Source organism: Oncorhynchus keta, chromosome 17 (genome assembly GCF_023373465.1).
Source record: "Oncorhynchus keta strain PuntledgeMale-10-30-2019 chromosome 17, Oket_V2, whole genome shotgun sequence".
Taxonomy (NCBI): domain Eukaryota; kingdom Metazoa; phylum Chordata; class Actinopteri; order Salmoniformes; family Salmonidae; genus Oncorhynchus; species Oncorhynchus keta.
The window spans coordinates 51527833-51537428 of NC_068437.1; the positions used below are offsets into that span (position 1 = coordinate 51527833).

Consider the following 9596-nt stretch of genomic DNA (forward strand, 5'->3'; position numbering starts at 1 on the left):
TAGCCTACTGCCGTGTGCTTATAGCCTACTGCCGTGTGCGTATTGCTGCGCTTATAGCCTACTGCCGTGTGCTTATAGCCTACTGCCGTGTGCTTATAGCCTACTGCCGTGTGCTTATAGCCTACTGCCGTGTGCTTATAGCCTACTGCCGTGTGCTTATAGCCTACTGCCGTGTGCGTATTGCTGCGCTTATAGCCTACTGCCGTGTGCTTATAGCCTACTGCCGTGTGCTTATAGCCTACTGCCGTGTGCGTATTGCGCTTATAGCCTACTGCCGTGTGCGTATTGCCTGCGCTTATAGCCTACTGCGTGTGCGTATTGCTGCGCTTATAGCCTACTGCCGTGTGCGTATTGCTGCGCTTATAGCCTACTGCCGTTATAGCCTACTGCCGTGTGCGTATTGCTGCGCTTATAGCCTACTGCCGTGTGCGTATTGCTGCGCTTATAGCCTACTGCCGTGTGCGTGCGCTTATAGCCTACTGCCGTGCGCTTATAGCCTACTGCCGTGTGCCTATTGCTGAGCTTATAGCCTACTGCCGTGTGCGTATTGCTGCGCTTATAGCCTACTGCCGTGTGCGTATTGCTGCGCTTATAGCCTACTGCCGTGTGCGTATTGCTGCGCTTATAGCCTACTGCCGTGTGCGTATTGCTGCGCTTATAGCCTACTGCCGTGTGCGTATTGCTGCGCTTATAGCCTACTGCCGTGTGCGTATTGCTGCGCTTATAGCCTACTGCCGTGTGCGTATTGCTGCGCTTATAGCCTACTGCCGTGTGCGTATTGCTGCGCTTATAGCCTACTGCCGTGTGCGTATTGCTGCGCTTATAGCCTACTGCCGTGTGCGTATTGCTGCGCTTATAGCCTACTGCCGTGTGCGTATTGCTGCGCTTATAGCCTACTGCCGTGTGCGTATTGCTGCGCTTATAGCCTACTGCCGTGTGCGTATAGCCTACTGCCGTGTGCGTATTGCTGCGCTTATAGCCTAGCCTAGCCTACTGCCGTGTGCGTATTGCTGCGCTTATAGCCTACTGCCGTGTGCGTATTGCTGCGCTTATAGCCTACTGCCGTGTGCGTATTGCTGCGCTTATAGCCTACTGCCGTGTGCGTATTGCTGCGCTTATAGCCTACTGCCGTGTGCGTATTGCTGCGCTTATAGCCTACTGCCGTGTGCGTATTGCTGCGCTTATAGCCTACTGCCGTGTGCGTATTGCTGCGCTTATAGCCTACTGCCGTGTGCGTATTGCTGCGCTTATAAAGGTGAAGAAATAGCCTAATAGTTTATCAACATTTTAAGAAAAAATGTTCTGATCTGTTGTTTCAGCCTCATTGATTCTCTAAAGTTTTTTTTGATGCAAATAGTTGTATTAATTTGGTATTTAAACGCAACCCACAACTGTCCCAGACGATGTTTGGAATATTTCTCTCTTGGACCAATAGAATAGGTCAACTTTATAACTATGGGGGGTAGTGGGGCGGCAGATAGCCGAGTGGTTAGAGCGTTGAACTTGTAACCGAAAGGTTGCAAGATCGAATCTCTGAGCTCACAAGGTAAAAAATCTGTTATTCTGCCCCTGAACAAGGCAGTTAATCCACTGTTCCCCGGTAGACTGTCATTGAAAATACGAATGTGTTATTAACTGACTTGCCTAGTTAAATAAAAAGGTCAAATGAAAAAAATTGTAGATTGACATAGGCTAGTACTTTCGCTCTTCGTTAGGCCTACTCATCTTGTTAGCTGACGAAAAGTAAACGTGGACAGTTCTAGCATCTTCAATATGCACCTCGGAATTTGATAAGATTGATTAGCGCAGTTGCGTCCTCGATGTGTCTTGTCTTCACTTATAGCCTACTTCAGAGCTGAGATAGATGCCTGTAAGAAGAACCCGATCACGTTGCGGGCATTGGCTAATAAGAATTGAGATATCTGAGAACCATGTGAGTGAAAGGTGCGTCGGAACATGCAGCCGGGAGAAGAGAATTATAATTACTATATTCAGCCCAAGGGCACAACAGCCACAAAATGCATGTTTTTATTTCAATTTTATTACGGGGCATTACGGCCACACTAGAGGGATGCCGCCGGGAAATTCGAGGCACTATCAAGTGCTTGTCAGATTGTGAATGGGAGACTGATGAAGTGTTAACAGCCTGCTCAAAAAACAAAGAGCTCATGTCTTTCATGCAAGTCGCATCATGCAGACTTACAATGTATTAAAAATCAAAACATATAGCCCAACGTTTGACAACGTATCACAACTAAAGTTGCATATATACAGTTGAAGTCTGAGGTTTACATACACTTCGGTTGGAGTCATTAAAACTAGTTTTTCAACCACTCCACACATTTCTTGTTATCGAACTATAGTTTTGGCAAGTCAGTTAGGACATCTATTTTGTGCACGATACAAGTCATTTTTCCAACCATTGTTTACAGACAGATTATAATCACAATTCCAGTGGGTCGGAAGTTTACATACACTAAGTTGACTGTGCCTTTAAACAGCTTAGAAAATTCCAGAAAATTATGTCATGGCTTTCGAAGCTTCTGATAGACTAATTGACATCATTTGAGTCTGTGGGTCTGTGGATGTATTTCAAGGCCTACCTTCAAACTCAGTGCCTCTTTGCTTGACAGCATGGGAAAATCAAAAGAAATCAGCCAAGACCTCAGAAAAAAATTGTAGATCTCCACAAGTCTGGTTCATCCTGAGGAGCAATTTCCAAACACCTGAAGGTACCAAGTTCATCTGTACAAGCAATAGTATGCAAGTATAAACACCATGGGACCACGCAGCCGTCATACCGCTCAGGAAGGAGACACGTTCTGTCTCCTAGAGATGAACATACTTTGGTGTGAAAAGTGCAAATCAATCCCAGAACAACAGCAAAGGACCTTGTGAAGATGCTGGAGGAAACGGGTACAAAAGTATCTATATCCACAGTAAAACGAGTCCTATATCGACATGACCTGAAAGGCTGCTCAGCAAGGAAGAAGCCACTGCTCCAAAACCGTCATAAAAAATCCAGACTACGGTTTGCAACTGCATATGGGGACAAAGATTGTACTTTTTGGAGAAATGTCCTCTGGTCTGATGTAACAAAAATAGAACCGTTTGGTCATAATGACCATTGTTATGTTTGGAGGGAAAAGGGGGAGGCTTGCAAGCCAAAGAACACCATCCCAACCGTGAAGCACCGGGGTGGCAGAATCATGTTGTGGGGGTGCTTTGCTGCAGGAGGGACTGGTGCACTTCACAAAATAGATGGTATCATGAGCAGGAACATTATGTGGATATATTGAAGCATCATCTCAAGACATCAGTCAGGAAGTTAAAGCTTGGTCGCAAATGGGTCTTCCAAATGGACAATGACCCCAAGCATACTTCCAAAGTTGTGGCAAAATGGCTTAAGGACAACAAAGTCAAGGTTTTGAGTGGCAATCACAAAGCCCTGACCTCAATCCTATAGAACATTTGTGGGCAGAACTGAAAAAGCGTATGCGAGCAAGGAGGCTTACAAACCTGACTAAGTTACCAGCTCTGTCAGGAGGAATGGGCCAAAATTCACCCAACTTATTGTGGGAAGCTTATGGAAGGCTACCCGAAACGTTTGACCGAAGTTAAACAATTTAAAGGCAATGCTACCAAATATTAATTGAGTATATGTAACCTTCTGACCCACTGGGAATGTGATAAAATAAATAAAAGCTGAAATAAATCCTTCTCGCTACTATTATTCTGACATTTCACATTCTTAAAATAAAGTGGTGATCCTAACTGACCTAAAACAGGGAATACTTACTAGGATTAAATGTCAGGAATTGTGAAAACTGAGTTTAAATGTATTTCGCTAAGGTGTATGTAAACTTCCGACTTCAACTGTAACTCTAATTGAAGCATGTAGGAGGACATGTTTCTTTGTTAAACTGCTCAACACAGAATAGCCACATGTGTGCACTCCCATAAGGACAATTGAGTATGCTATTCTGTTCTTCTGAAATATACTTAATTTTCTTCATATCATGTTCCTTTAGACCTGTCTAAAATAAATCATGGATTTATTGTGATGGTGTCGGCTATATTAAATTGATTTAATAGACTTTTTAAACAATGTAGATGTTCCAAAAGGTCTTCATCAGTGTGGAAGCCAGGAGATACTAACAATGTAGATGTTCCAGAGGTCTTCATCAGTGTGGAAGCCAGGAGATACTAACAATGTAGATGTTCCAGAGGTCTTCATCAGTGTGGAAGCCAGGAGATACTAACAATGTAGATGTTCCAGAGGTCTTCATCAGTGTGGAAGCCAGGAGATACTAACAATGTAGATGTTCCAAAAGGTCTTCATCAGTGTGGAAGCCAGGAGATACTAACAATGTAGATGTTCCAGAGGTCTTCATCAGTGTCTTCAATGTAGATGTTCCAGAGGTCTTCATCAGTGTGGAAGCCAGGAGATACTAACAATGTAGATGTTCCAATCAGTGTCTTCATCAGGTCTTCATCAGTGTGAAGCCAGGAGATGCTAACAATGTAGATGTTCTCTTCATCAACAATGTAGATGTTCCAGAGGTCTTCATCAGTGTGGAAGCCAGGAGATGCTAACAATGTAGATGTTCCAGAGGTCTTCATCAGTGTGGAAGCCAGGAGATACTAACAATGTAGATGTTCCAGAGGTCTTCAGTGTGTGAAGCCAGGAGATGCTAACAATGTAGATGTTCTTCAAGTGTGGAAGGTCTTCATCAGTGTGGAAGCCAGGAGATACTAACAATGTAGATGTTCCAGAGGTCTTCATCAGTGTGGAAGCCAGGAGATGCTAACAATGTAGATGTTCCAAAGGTCTTCATCAGTGTGGAAGCCAGGAGATGCTAACAATGTAGATGTTCCAGAGGTCTTCATCAGTGTGGAAGCCAGGAGATGCTAACAATGTAGATGTTCCAGAGGTCTTCATCAGTGTGGAAGCCAGGAGATGCTAACAATGGATGTTCCAGATCTTCATCAGTGTGGAACAATGTAGATGTTCCAGAGGTCTTCATCAGTGTGGAAGCCAGGAGATACTAACAATGTAGATGTTCCAAAGGTCTTCATCAGTGTGGAAGCCAGGAGATACTAACAATGTAGATGTTCCAAAAGGTCTTCATCAGTGTGGAAGCCAGGAGATACTAACAATGTAGATGTTCCAAAAGGTCTTCATCAGTGTGGAAGCCAGGAGATGCTAACAATGTAGATGTTCCAAAGGTCTTCATCAGTGTGGAAGCCAGGAGATACTAACAATGTAGATGTTCCAAAGGTCTTCATCAGTGTGGAAGCCAGGAGATGCTAACAATGTAGATGTTCCAAAGGTCTTCATCAGTGTGGAAGCCAGGAGATACTAAAAATGTAGATGTTCCAGAGGTCTTCATCAGTGTGGAAGCCAGGAGATACTAACAATGTAGATGTTCCAGAGGTCTTCATCAGTGTGGAAGCCTAACAATGTAGATGTTCCATCTTCACTAACAATGTAGATGTTCCAGAGGTCTTCATCAGTGTGGAAGCCAATGGAGTTCCATCTTCATCAGTGTGGAAGCCAGGAGATAACAATGTAGATGTTCCAGAGGTCTTCATCAACAATGTAGTGTTCCAGAAGCCAGGAGATGCTAACAATGTAGATGTTCCAGAGGTCTTCATCAGTGTGGAAGCCAGGAGATACTAACAATGTAGATGTTCCAGAGGTCTTCATCAGTGTGGAAGCCAGGAGATACTAACAATGTAGATGTTCCAGAGGTCTTCATCAGTGTGGAAGCCAGGAGATGCTAACAATGTAGATGTTCCAAAAGGTCTTCATCAGTGTGGAAGCCAGGAGATGCTAACAATGTAGATGTTCCAAAAGGTCTTCATCAGTGTGGAAGCCAGGAGATGCTAACAATGTAGATGTTCCAGAGGTCTTCATCAGTGTGGAAGCCAGGAGATACTAACAATGTAGATGTTCCAGAGGTCTTCATCAGTGTGGAAGCCAGGAGATGCTAACAATGTAGATGTTCCAGAGGTCTTCATCAGTGTGGAAGCCAGGAGATACTAACAATGTAGATGTTCCAGAGGTCTTCATCAGTGTGTAGATGTTCCAAGCTTCATCAGTGTGGAAGAGATGTTCTTCATCAGTGTGGAAGCCAGGAGATGCTAACAATGTAGATGTTCCAAAGGTCTTCATCAGTGTGGAAGCCAGGAGATGCTAACAATGTAGATGTTCCAGAGGTCTTCATCAGTGTGGAAGCCAGGAGATACTAACAATGTAGATGTTCCAGAGGTCTTCATCAGTGTGGAAGCCAGGAGATGCTAACAATGTAGATGTTCCAAAGGTCTTCATCAGTGTGGAAGCCAGGAGATACTAACAATGTAGATGTTCCAGAGGTCTTCATCAGTGTGGAAGCCAGGAGATACTAACAATGTAGATGTTCCAGAGGTCTTCATCAGTGTGGAAGCCAGGAGATGCTAACAATGTAGATGTTCCAGAGGTCTTCATCAGTGTGGAAGCCAGCAGATGCTAACAATGTAGATGTTCCAGAGGTCTTCATCAGTGTGGAAGCCAGGAGATGCTAACAATGTAGATGTTCCAGAGGTCTTCATCAGTGTGGAAGCCAGGAGATACTAACAATGTAGATGTTCCAGAGGTCTTCATCAGTGTGGAAGCCAGGAGATGCTAACAATGTAGATGTTCCAAAGGTCTTCATCAGTGTGGAAGCCAGGAGATACTAACAATGTAGATGTTCCAGAGATGTTCTAACAATGTAGATGTTCCAGTCTTCATCAGTGTGGAAGCCAGGAGATGCTAACAATGTAGATGTTCCTTCATCAGTGTGGAAGCCAGGAGGTCTTCATCAGTGTGGAAGCCAGGAGATACTAACAATGTAGATGTTCCAGAGGTCTTCATCAGTGTGGAAGCCAGGAGATACTAACAATGTGTTTGTTAATTAACGGTCAATTACCTTGAGACCGGCAGTTATTTGCTTTGACAATCACGGCTGACAAAATGTAATGACCGCCACAGCCCTAGTGATGACTTGATATTTCAGAGAATTAATTCTGTAAATGCCACAGATGTCAGCTCAAGCAGAAATCCCCTTTAAAAGTTGATTGCAGTGCACTCGTCATCAAAGACACTGCGTTTCATTTTATGTCGGCCAAAGTACATTTTTATATTTTAAAAGGTACTTATCATCCTGTAAAATATCCTTACTACCCACCAGAATTGTTCATTACACTTTTTATTATTCTGTTTGCAAAATTGTATTGTTTTACTGTAGTGTGTTGCGATTTTAAATGCACTTTTAAAAAATTCAGTTAGATTTGATTTTATACAGGTCTAGGGTAGGTAGTCAAAGACACTGCATTTGATTTGAATCTTGGACAAAGTACATTTTATATTTCAAGGTAACTAATGATCCCGTAAAATCCTAACTGCCATAACTGTTCTTACCTCCCTCTACAGGTCTAGTGCGGAAGCACAGGGCAAAAAAATCTTCATGGACATCTGCCAGGAGGCTGGAATGGTGGAGGTCTTACCCTACCATGAATGTGACGTCATTTCAAGGGAACGACCCAACTACCTCCACTGTCTAGTTCGCCTACAGGTCCAGAATGTATCGGCTCGTTTACCTGTATTTATAACTGGTGAGATATCAGAATTTCCTATACAGAATTCGTTAAGATTACGTGTGTAGCTAATAAATATACTGAACAAAAAATATAAAATTCAATTTCTAAGATTTTACTGAGTCAGTTGAAATACATTCATTAGGCTAGATATCACAACTGGGAATACAGATTTGCATCTGTTGGTCACAGATACCTTAAAACATTTTCTTTTTAAAGAAGCAGGGGTGTGGATCAAAAAAACAGTATCTGGTGTGACCACCATTTGCCTCATGCAGTGCGACACATCTCCTTCGCATAGAGTTGATCAGGCTGTTGATTGTGGCCTGTGGAATGTTGTCCCACTCCTCTTCAATGGCTGTGGGAAGTTGCTGTTTATTGGCGAGATCTGAAACACGCTGTCGTACACGTTGACCCCAGAGCACCCCAAACATGATTAATGGGTGACATGTCTGGTGAGTATGCAGGCCATGGAAGAACTGAGACATTTTCAGCTTCCAAGAATTGTGTACAGATCCTTGCGACATGAGGCAATGCATTATCATGCTGAAACATGAGGTGATGGATGAACGGCACAACAATGGGCCTCAGGATCTTGTCACGGTATCTCTGCATTCAAATTTCCATTGATAAAATGCAGTTGTGTTCTTTGTCCATAGCTTATCCCTGCCCATACCATAACTGGGGCACTCTGTTTACAATGTGTGGGCAAACCGCTTGCCCACACAACGCCATACACGTGGTCTGCAGTAGTGAGGCAGGTTGGACGTACTGCCAAATTCTTTAAAAACAAGGTTGAGGTGGCTTATGGTAGAGAAATGAACATTCAATTATCTGGCAGCACCACATTCCTGCAGTTAGCATGCCAATTACACACTCCCTCAACTTGAGACATCTGTGGCATTGTGTTGTATGACAAAGCTGCACATTTTAGAGTGGCCTTTTCTTGTCCCCAGGACAAGGTGCACCTGTGTAATGATCATGCTGTTTATTCTTGATATACCACACCTGTAAGGTAGATGGATTATCTTGACAAAGGATAAATGCTCACTAACAGGGATGTAATTATTTATTTTTTAAAAACCAAATTTGAGATAAGCTTTTTGTTCATATAGAACATTTCTGGGATTTTTTATTCCAGCTCATGAATCATGGACCCAACACGTTGCATGTTGCATTTATATTTTTGTTCAATGTACATGAGGATTCTTAGTTGCAAGAATGCTGGTTTCTGACAAATTCTTTATTTATTTTGCAGACACAACGGCAGACAAAGCGTTTGCAAAACATGGGATCTTCACAATGAATATAAACTCTTTCCTGCTGATTTCTCAGAGTGACACATGCACTATTTCTTAAGCTGATGGGGGAAGCTGTCCACAGAAGTCCTCAGTACATCAAAATGCAATGACGTTCTATTTATAAAGCCCTTGTTTTAGTTGTCAGAAAGTTGTCAAAGTGATTTAAATTAACCCAACCAAGAGGCTAATGAGCAGCGGCAAAGAGATAGTCTAAGGAAACCTTCAAACCTCGAGAGGAACCACTCAGAAGGGGGAGGCCCCTTTAAGAAATAAACATTTCTATTCCAAAAATCCACTTTTTGTGGAATTCTTGGGAGTTCTCTCAGAAATGTAATACATACTGACGATCTAACCCAGATCTAAATTATTGTAGTGTAAGAATACAAAAAAACATTTTTTTGTTTGTCAAGGCTAAGAACATTTACTTAGATCAACGTTTTGGTTCCTTTGTGTAAATTGCCTTTAATTTCATGTAGATATATTTATTTGTAATATTATTTTTTTTCTAACAGGTAGATTGTGTATAGATTAACATCTGTTTCGGCATTATATTTCTTCAATTGTGTATTTATCTGTATGTTTGTAAAGACATTTATTGTACTTTTGCGACATAAAGAAATTGAAGTAGTGTTCCTCATCTTTTCTTTTCAACCACATACATGCAACAAAAAAGAA

The 9596-nt window shown here is 42.5% G+C and overlaps 1 long non-coding RNA gene across 50 annotated transcripts; it reads left to right on the forward strand.

Moving 5' to 3' along the window:
* Nucleotides 1–996: 996 nt before the first annotated feature.
* On the forward strand, nt 997–9549 carry LOC127908335 (uncharacterized). Of its 50 annotated transcripts, none has more exons than XR_008066891.1 (9): nt 997–4386; nt 4564–4615; nt 4727–4934; nt 5020–5385; nt 5651–6068; nt 6171–6482; nt 6535–6690; nt 6839–7638; nt 8879–9549. It is a non-coding gene; the product is annotated as an uncharacterized LOC127908335 (long non-coding RNA). The 50 variants fall into 50 exon arrangements; XR_008066899.1 differs by having other exon boundaries at nt 6171–6378; XR_008066907.1 differs by having other exon boundaries at nt 6171–6378; nt 6535–6586.
* The last annotated feature ends 47 nt before the right edge of the window (nt 9550–9596 follow it).